General features: G+C 41.6%; 1 long non-coding RNA gene across 1 annotated transcript; it reads left to right on the top strand.

Annotated features, from left to right (window-relative positions):
• Positions 1-2,640: 2,640 nt before the first annotated feature.
• Positions 2,641-8,290, top strand: LOC136286345 (uncharacterized). The gene is made up of 3 exons (XR_010719862.1): positions 2,641-2,769; positions 4,198-4,423; positions 6,976-8,290. It is a non-coding gene; the product is annotated as an uncharacterized lncRNA (long non-coding RNA).
• The last annotated feature ends 2,228 nt before the right edge of the window (positions 8,291-10,518 follow it).

The following is a 10,518-nucleotide window of genomic DNA, read 5'->3' as shown; positions in this document are numbered from 1 at the left end:
GTCAGAGGCCTGAAGTGGGAAGTAGCTCAGGCACAAAGACAGAGAGATTGATCAACTAGAAATACATCCATCGGAACTCGGGGGCTGAGGTGTCTCAGGATCCTTCTCTCCAGGCTTTTCAGCAACCATCCCTGCCAGAAATACAACAAACACCCATGCTTTTATTAGCCCCTTTGGTATCTAATAAGGCTCAGTTTGACAGCTCCAGCTTCTGGATTCCTGCTGCAGCAGCCTGCTCCTGCTTGTATGCTCTTAAGATAGGAGTCCATGGGGGTGGGACCTGTTAAATACAGAAATACTGGGAAAAATGGGCTCAGAAATGTCTCCTCTTCAGTGGGAGGTGGGAAAGAACATTTAATTGAGCTAATTAACTGCTCTCATGAATCCAGGGGAGAAAAAACCCATGAGGATAACTTAGGACTTTAGAGAGAGAAAATTTAGGAGTTCAGAGTCACTGTTTGAAGGCGCTGTTCTGTCATGCCTTGCTCACCTCGAACAAATGCAGAAATTAAGCTGTACCCCCCACACAAATCCTGAAATCTGGTAAAAGGACCAGAGCCTGATCACCAGTTCTTGGGCAAGAATTGTAAAGCCAGCACAGACGAAATTTTGTTTCCTGATTCTGTGAACTGAAAAGACGAATTGGGGATGAAATAAATAGGAAATTCCATGAAAACCCATGTGCAGAGAATTTTCTGACTGCCTGCAAGAGGCTGTCAAAATCGGAGCAAAATTCTACTTCCATCTATTCTTTCTTAGACCCCACAGTGTCAGAGCATAACTCAGGACTGTGCTTGGAAAGTGGAGAGATGCACTGAACTTTGAGCCGGGAACAAGAGAAAACCACCAAAAGTATAAAAACTGTGGTTAGGAGTGTTCTCCCCCATTTAAAGACATCCTAAAATCATCAGTGATCTTGAGACAGAGAAATTTCTTTTACCTTAAACTGTCCAATTGCTCAGCCAGTCTTCAATCCTTAGGGTGTGCCCTTTGCCTTCCTCCTGCTTTCTTGGACAATCCAATCTATTTGCCTTTGGGGCAGATAACCTCCAAATGTTGGCACTCAGGGAAAATTCAATGGATTTGCTTCCAGAATGGAAAATGCCCAAATAACAAGGAAGTGCTTTTGAATGCACTGACTCTGATTATCCCAACTTCTTTTTTAATATCTCTTCCATTGTTTCATAGAGAATTAACACATTTCCAGAAGCATTTAATGACCCCATTCTTATTCTTGAATGGTTTTTACCTCCAAGTTTGTAACTTGGATATTGGGTACCCCTGAAAAACAATTCAAAACAATTGAACCCAAGACTGCCAGCTGCTTGGAGACTGCTTTATTCCGTGTGTCTCACCACCAGATATTCTGGAAAGATCACTACCAGATCCACGAGAGATAAGGGAGAGTTTGAAAGCTCTACTTCATAGTGGTATTCTTTATGGTACTTCCTTCAGTGGCAGGCTTGCAGCGATGCTTTTTTTTTAAAAAAAAAAAAAAGGTAATTAAGACATTACATCAATCAAAAAAGCTAATCAGAACAAAATGCTGATTTCTGTCTCCTGTTCTGTTTCTCTCTCTCTCTTTGGAGAGTAGTTGCTGATATGTGTGCTGGACTTCTAATCCTTTAATGGGGGCCCAGGCTTTTGAAGACTCCCTCTCAGAGGTGCTATTACCAAATATATGCTTCTAATTTAACTTCTCATGCCGTATTACAGTAGCCTGAAGCAATTTTAGGTGTTGGGTTTGTGAGAAAAGCCCAATGTTGATGTTTATCAGATGACCTTTTAAAGGGTAATGTGGGGGTTATCCACTGGCATGATTAAGACCATATGTAGGTGACTTTTCCCAGGCATTTCTTCCCTCTTTTCAAAATCCCATCTATTTTTACCCAAATTCAGCCAGGTACCTTTCATCTCTGGTATGTTCATGGGCATGACAAAATGAGACTGAAGCAAAGCATTTATTCCTTTAGAGTAATATCTGTTAGAAAAGCCAGGCAAATTTTCATGCATTAATCTCTAGTGTCAACACAATGTTATTGTAGATAAACTCCAACTTTCTTTTAATTTTGACCCTTTCAGATATTTACAGCAATGTTCCTTTGCCTCCTCTGCTAAATTGTCCCTTTTTACAAAGACTTCTTGAAAGACTGTGGAGAAGAGACTTTTCCCTGTGAGATTCAGCTTTTAGTGACCTTGCAGGGACGTCCTGCTATGAAGCTGCTGAGAGACAGGGATTTGAAGAATCCATTATCTGTGTCACAAACAAGGACAGAGAACAAATCTCCCTTGATGTTTTGCCTGTGAGTGTCATTTTTGCCATTTTGGAAGCTCAGTATTTTCCTCATGGCTCATTGTCTTGGTAGACACCAGTTGCCAATGTTTCCTGCAAGTCTTTGAAAACATATTATTAACATGTATTGTGGTTTTTTTTCATTTTTGTGGTTGTTTTTCGGGGTTCTGTGGGGCTTTTTTTGGTTTGTTGTTGTGTTTTTGTCAGGCTGAAGATCTTTCTGTTACTGGGTGTCAGCACCATCAGCTGGGCTTGCTTAAAGAGATGCCTGGGTAAGACTGACTGCAAAGCACAGGTGGAGCTATAAAGGTGAACATGATGATTAGATGTGAGCTGGGAAGTGGGTGATGAGGCAGGAATTCCCAGGAACTATAAACCCTTTTAGGGGAGGAAATAGGGCAAGCACCTTGTGAAGACTTTAGCTTTCAAAACTACACTTAAAAGGACTTTTTCGATGGATCGGGACTTTGGGTCATGTAAGTAGTTTTTATGACTCAGTATTTTGAGTTAAGTTTACAGCGTGGATTGTCTAAAATAAATGCATCTTGGAGCAGTTCAGTATTGAGAAGCTGGTGATGCTTTAAGTTTTTCTGCCCCAGATTTGTAGTTTATTATTGGGAAGTATGTATTATTCCTCTGCCACCAACCATCCTTAGTGCTGAGGCATGCTTAGGAGATACAGGCGAGAAAAAAAACTCCAAGCCACAAAATTATGTATGTGTTGCCTTCAGAAAGAAATTAGGAGAGAGGTATATGTGATATTGTAAAAGGTAACTAATAACAGAGAAAAAAAACATTCATTTCTGCTGATGTATTAAAGGGTCTTTTAATTAAAGGCCTCCAAGCCTGGGGCTGTTCATGGCTTGACTGTTCCAGAGGACTGGGAAACTTTCAGGTTTTGAAAGGGTTTGTGAAAGTGCAATGACCACGGAGGCCAGCAGTCAGGTTTTGCCTTTTCCATGGTAGTTACAGTAGCTCCTTATCTGGGAAAGCATTGCACAGGTTGGGGCTTTGCTGGAGAATATTTACGGATCTCCCCTTAGGCCAAATGTCTGAATTGTGTTCAAATAGCATGGGAATAGCTTGTCCATAAGTTCTGGTAATAACAGCCATGAATATTATCTCGCCAGTTGTACTTCCCTCCCTGCTTATGTTTCCCAGTATCTTGCAAAAGCTATCACCATAACATTTAGGATGGGATTTAACATGGGAAATTGGGCTCCTTAATGTGAAAGAAAGCTTTGAAAAACGCAGCCTTAGCAAACAGCAGCTAAGAATAATGATAACAATAATAGAGATAAGCCAATCCATATCTCCCCACCCAAAATATTTATCTAATGAATTAGTTAATTGTATTTTGTTTTCTGATGGGTGGGTTGGTAGCCTTTCCCTTTGCGATAGACCCGGAGGAGCTCTTGTGCAGCCTGATGCCAAGAATATGTGTTATTTCATATTCTGTTATTTGTTTTGGGTTTAAGGTGGTGAGAGGAAATTCTCCAGCAATCAGCCCTAAGTGGTTTTGCAGTGAGCTAGTCTTTCAGTGCTTGAACATCACTTAGTAGAGGAGGGGAGAAAGAAAAAAAAAAATCCCTTTATCTGCTTCTTGTAATTCAGAAATTTGCCATCTATCTAGAGAAAAGCATTAAAAAAAAAAAAAAAAAAAACCAAAAAAAAAAAAAAAAAAAACCAAGCAAGCCCAAACGTTTGAGTGTACCCAAATTAATTCTGGTGTCATTTCATCTGCCTAATTGGGCCTAAAAATAGCCTGTGGGAAGGAGGGCCAGCAGCCTTGAGTGTCTGAAACAATTTGTATCAATTATTTCCCAACGTACCAGTCGCGAGTGAAAGCCCTTGCCTGAGTGCCTCCATTAGCCAGGTGTCAGAGCTCTGTGTTTTCATTCCAGGCTTTTCCCTGGGAACAGGCTGTGCATGCACCAAAAAGCACCAAGGAGGAACTGGAGCCTTGGCAGGACCGGGAGGGTGCCCAGAGCAGCTCTGCAAGCAAAGTGAGTGCCTTCACTGCTCTGTCATCACCAGTCCCTGAGAGCAATCACCACCCACCAACAGTTCCTTGAGATAAGGCCGAGCCAGCTGGGAGAAGAAAGCCTTTGATATTCCCTGCCTTGCTGAGTAAGTATGCCATAACAATAATACTTTGAACTTTTACAGCACCTTTTCATACCAGGGGCTGAGTGCTCCACAAACATTCATTCCCCAAGCCTTGTACCACCCATTAGAGGAAACCTTTTTTTTTTTTTTTTTTTTTTTTTTTGCATTGTACCACTTTCTCAGGGCCAGACTTTCCAAAGAGCTCAACACCCATTTTTGCCAGCACTGGAGAAATTATTTCCTTTGTGTTGCGACTTCGGCCAATATCAGTAATGTTTACCCAACTCCTGCCCCCAAATGCTTACAGTTAGACTTCTTCAGGTCTGCAAAAATTGCGCTAAAAATCTTGTGAACTGCTTTGTCTCCTGCTTATAACCCTCAGAGCACCCTGAGGAGAACTTCTTTGAGAAAGCAAAATTCCATCAACCCTCCACCCAGTTTTAGTCAGACCCTTCTGTTGTCTGTAGCCAGATTTCTTTTTTAGCTGATGTAAAACCTTATGAGAAAAGTAGATACATTTGTTTTGTTCATCAGAAGTATTTTCTGTAATGCTCTTCTGTTTGGAAACAGAGCAAGAGCATACTTGTCTCAGACACAGACATGCCATAGATAAATAAAAAGAGAGATGCTACATCCCAGATAGGCATTGTATTGTGCTTTGCTACAGCAGGCAACAGGATTAAACTTTGATTTTCATCTCCTGTCTGCATTCTCAGTGAGAAAATACAGTCAAGGCCAATTTTGTAGTTGATCTATCTCTGTGGAAAGTTGATTTTAAAGTGGTGCCAAATGCTAGTGAAGAATCACAGTTCAGGTTTTCACAGTGACAATAACAGAGTCTTGCGGGGAGGGTGAGCTAAGAGTGCACTCTGCAGCCCAGAGGAAAATATAGGTGCCTTCCAGTCGCTGGTCCATTTGGGGAGTGCACACATTTAATTTTCTGAAAGGACATCACCTGTACAAACACTCACAGCGTTCATCTCTACCCCTGCCCCTTGTCTGGCCAGAGCGTCCAAAGGGTAAAGCCTTGACATGGGATACAGCATCTGAGTCCTGCTCCAAAGTCGAACAATCCTCTGATTCCTTCAGTTCTCATTTCCCCCGATGCGACTGAAAATCGATAAATCCCCTTTAATCTGTTTAATTATGGGGCAAAGGAACTATGTTGGCTGGAAACACAGCTATCAGCTTATTCCTCTTCCTAAAGTATGCCAAAGTCTTTGGTCATTCAGATCCCATGAATCTGAGGCAGATAATTCATACACTTGTTGCAGTGACCCCGATCGCTGAAAATAGAAATGTAAACTTTAGACATAGGGTTGCTTATCCAAGCCAAGTTTCTAATCTTTTGAGATTTGCCCATCACAAATCATAAATGCAAAGTGAGAAAAAGGGGGGGGGGGCGGAAATTCGGAGTGATAGAGCCTAGCTAAAAGCTATCAAATATATCATCTCTTCAAGTAAGGCTGGAATAACATGGAAATGGGATATAGCCTGATGATTGGTTGAACTTCCTTTAACATGTACCCCTGGGAAAAGAGAGAGACACTAAAGCCTAAATGTGGAAAAAAAGAAAGAGACAGGCAAAAGAAGCACGACTGTCTGAACAATCTTTGAACTGCAGGAAAGATGTGCCCCCCACATCACTTTCTTAACTTTCCCTGCGATTCAGCAGCTGTGTTTCTCACGGCTCATGTCTGAGGTGGCTGGGCACGTAAGAATAACACTGACGGGGGTGCAGGGAAGGTGCTAATCTTTTGCCGTGTGTGTAGGTATGTAATCACTTAGCAGATAATCTCAGCCTCTGTGAAGACAGCCATTCATTTTAAAACAAAGACCGAAACCCGCTGCTGGTAGGAAGCTCTGATCAGTTTATAATTTAGCTTCAGCTCTCAGAAAGTCCTCATCATTAAGGTGAAAGATACTGGATTTGTGTAAATCAGAATAGCCCCAACTTCCTTGCAACCCAGAGCATCAGTGTCCTCTGACTGAGCTTCTCTGTCACTGCCACCACAGGGTGACTGTCTTCCCTCTGGACAGGCACTGCATCAATAAGGCAGCGGAAGGTGAAATGATGGAAATCAATCTGCCTCTCATTAGTGGGATGAATAGAAGTGTTCTGAGGAGAGGGATCGATGAGGAGATGGGGAGATGTGGTAAGAACAGGTTAAAAGAGGGATTGAAGAAGGATGCTAATACTTTTTTTTTTTTTTTCTGATAGTTTGGAATAAGCTTTGGAGGACTTTTGGATAATGGTGTCTCAAGTGAACAGTGTCACGAACACTCCCAGTATAAACACTGCTCGATAAAACGAGCTCAGGGGAGATGTTTTGTGTGCAGGTGCCTTTATGTTTTTAGAGATTTCAGGGAGTTTTAAAATAACAACCACACATTTTCCTATAATGAGCACGGGTGTTTGTAGTTGCACTGGAACTGAGCCACTGAACGCACACAAATATTCTGTAGGCATAAGATATGTGTGTGTTTATGTTTGCCTGTGCTTAGGCACGCACAAGCCTACACAAATAGCAGGAGAGCCACTTATACATATTTATTTCCCTTTTTCCTACTAGGTAGCATATTCATTGCTGTATTTGTAGCCCAAATTACTCCCAAGGAGGAAGAAAGCGATTTGCCTATGAGCAGAAATAGAGACGAGGAAATGTTTCACTCTGGATGCAGTGAGAAGCGTGGTATTGAAGCAGTTCTGAAACAGGCAGTGTGGACACAAGAAGAGGTCTTTTCCCAGGCCTGAGCACCTTGCATTTCTCACAACACAAATATGGCATTGCTGCTCCTGGGACCGGGTCCAGCTCATTGCAATGCAGCACTCCAGAGGGAGGCAAGGCAATTTGCCACGACACCTTTTCCATCTTGCTGCCTCGCTCGCTGCTGCAGTTACAGATGGCCAACATTTGTGTCTTAAACATTTATCCTGCAAAATAGAGACTTTTGTATAAAAAGTATTTGGTGCACCAAAAATATTTCCCTTAAATTTAAATTTTCATCTTGTTTCGGTCTTCGGAAAACATTTTGAAATTTCAGATGTTGTTTTTCCCCCTTTTTGTCACCTTCCTTCTGTCTCACACTCTGTTTTCTGAATGCAGTAGATATTTGCCAAGGTTGAAGGATTCGGTAGGAAGGTCATTTTCTCCTTTTTGTTCCCACTTATTTTATTATTTTTCCAATTACTTAAGGCTTTACCTATATTAATAGTGCAGTGCATTATAAGTTTGGCTAGTACAGGATCTCAGCCCCCTATCACACTTCTCAATGAAATAAGTACAAGATAAAAGATTATATTAGAATCATCTTTTTTTTTTCTCCTTTACTTGAAGCTTGTAAAATTACCAAATAGATGTAAAAATAGAGAAGCATTTCTTAAAATTTTGACATTGAGGTTTTTCATGCAGTAAGTGTCAGATGGAAACTATTACTGGGAAAGAAACAGAAGTGAGAAATTTTACAAATATTTTGGGTGAAGGAATACAATTTGTCTCAATTTAAACTCTGAAATATAAACAAAATTAAATGAGCATTTAGAAAACTCCACTTCTTGTCTCTGTGCCTTGTACAAGCAAGTTGAGGGCAGGGTCTAGATGGGCTTTGGCTGAAAAGCAGCACTTCTAGTTCACAAGGCACCAAGAAACCTCATCTCTTCACACTTGGGTTACATCCCAAAATCAGACCAAAACAAGGAGCTTTCAAACTCCTGGTGAGCTGGAATTTCTGAGAATATTTTCTTCTGAATACAGCAGAACATGTTGCTCCTAAAACAAAGCCTGTCTGCTCAGAGCTCCAGATTCCTGGGCCTGCAGCAGTCCTCATGGAATCAAGATGTACATGTTTTGCTGCTGAGTGTATTTGAGATGTCCCAGTTTATTTTTGACAGGACTTGTTGCCAGGCTCAGTGTCAGCATCTAGAAATCGAGATGAGATTCTTCAGCGCAGTGAATCTGTATTTTACATCTTAACTTGGCTTTCTCAAAAAACTCCCTGGAGTGGGGGGACTTTGCACCTCTCTGCTTCAGGTAGCCAAGATTTTGTTTAAAGATTGTGTTAGAGGTTTGGACTGATTTCAAGGCTCACCCTGAATCCTGCATGTGTCTCTTGTTTTTTGCTTGTGGGTTCAATGTTTTGTTGTGACCCAAACTAGTTCAGGTCCTCCAGAGGTACTACATGAAAAGGGATGGGTTCTGCCTGTCCTTCCAAGGGTTTTGTAATATTAAGGAAAATCTTGTTACAGGAAAGGGAATATACAGGGGATGACAAATAATTACTCTCACAGAGTATAAACGATGTGTTTATTCCCATGCGAAGAAGTGGATCAGCTGTTTCACTAGGAAAGGTCAGGTTTTTATGTCTGTCTTCCTATGACACCCATGGATATGAAGCTTTTAGAAAGCAGTTCTGGAAAGCTGCTGTTGCATTTCTGAGCATCTGAATGATGGTTAGAACACCACATGTACAAAGTAGTTCATGGCCACTGTTGCCAGGATTTTATAATTTGTGGTTGTTATCAGAAGTTGATGGGTTTTGGCCATCCATGTGATGATGGGAAAGGCTGCCAGGGGTCTGGCTCTGCCCATGGCTACACACAGTTCGCCAAGAGCAGCAGGGCTGGGGTGAGGAGCACAGGGTGGTCACCCTGGTTATCCCTCTGGGAGCGGGAACGGCGGCAGCAGCTTGGCCGCAGAGCAACGCGGGAGGAAACGCAGAACAATCGGCAGGGAAATCCAACCCAAAATAACGAGCTGGCCTTCACAAAAAAGGAAAGGTCACTGTTTGAAAGCCACTATTTGAGAGCTGGGAGGGGTTAAAAAAGAGTGAGGGGAGGCGACTCAATGCCTTTGCGGTTCCAAAGAATTCCTTTTTTATAAGGAAAACAATGTGGGAGAACAATGTGGATGCTTGCAGCGCTTTCGAGGCAGTAGATTTTTTTTTTCCCCTTATAGAAAATAAATTGGAACTGCTTCCATAAACAAGAGGCATTGGCTGCAGAAGAAAGCGGGAGCTTTTGTGGAGATTTAAAAATAACCAAAAGTAAGGGAGCGCACTGGCAAAGCGTTCCGTGTTCTCAGCATTGCGCAGAAAACACGACACAGCCTCAGCGTCTGAGGAAGGGAAAGGCTACAAAAGCAGATTGGGAGACAGAATGTGGCAAACTTCAGCTCTGCCAGGTTTTGTTTTGGAAGCCAGCATTTGACGATAGGTTACCTCATGATGGGAATTGGATTGTAGAGACTTTGCCAGCTCTTTACCCAAACATCTAAAATCTTTCAAAACATTTTTTTCTCCAGCAGACCAGTTTATTCCAACAAATTATACTACCGTGTACTGTGTCCCAACTCAGTCTGGTGCTTAGAGCTGCCCAGAACTGAATATTCATGAGTTCCAGGCAAACATCCGCTTTTGCTGTGCTCATGCAGTGCCTGGTAAATAAATTTACCACACAAATAAAGCACAATCAACCCCCTCAATGCGTTAACCTCAGCAGCTTTGACTTTTTAAAGGCATTTACTTAACTTTTTTTTTTTTTTCAGCTGATAAAGATAAAGCAATGTTGGTGGTGTTACCTGATTCCTGACCTCTCTAATTACACTAGGGCCAGCATATCCTCTGCTGCTGGAGAGGGTTTTTGTACTGGAAAAGCTTATTTTATTTTTCTGAATGAATATAAGCTGCCCAGTATGCCCAAGTACACAGAGGTAAAACACTTGCTTTAGTAAAGAGAATTTGGTACTTTAAAGTAGGGGGGTTTTCATTTTATTTTATTGTGGGTGAGTCTGCAATGAGTTAATAGTCAGAAAAATGTCAATATTACAGCCGAAAGATCTTTATCAGATAGATGTTGAGGAAAAAGATACGCTGGCTTTTCTGTACTAGCTTTGTGTCGATAAATGCAAGTTTAATTACTCTCCACTGGTTTCACTTGGCCTAAGTGGCTGTATGTTTCTTTATTTCCTTCTCCCATAAGAAATACAAAGTTACTGATTAAAGGTTGAATATTTCAATATTGGTGTCCCACTTTCCTGTCCCTTGTAGCTGTGCATCAGTCTGCACGTTTTAGCTTTTCTTTGACTTCTGTCATCGAACATCTCTGAAGTTCAGAGTGA

This window comes from Chamaea fasciata, unplaced genomic scaffold, assembly GCF_029207755.1.
Source record: "Chamaea fasciata isolate MVZ Bird 193981 ecotype frontalis unplaced genomic scaffold, bChaFas1.0.hap1 SCAF_3, whole genome shotgun sequence".
Lineage (NCBI taxonomy): Eukaryota > Metazoa > Chordata > Aves > Passeriformes > Sylviidae > Chamaea > Chamaea fasciata.
The sequence above is the reverse complement of the archived record's forward strand: the minus strand, read 5'-3'. Positions and strand labels throughout refer to the sequence as shown.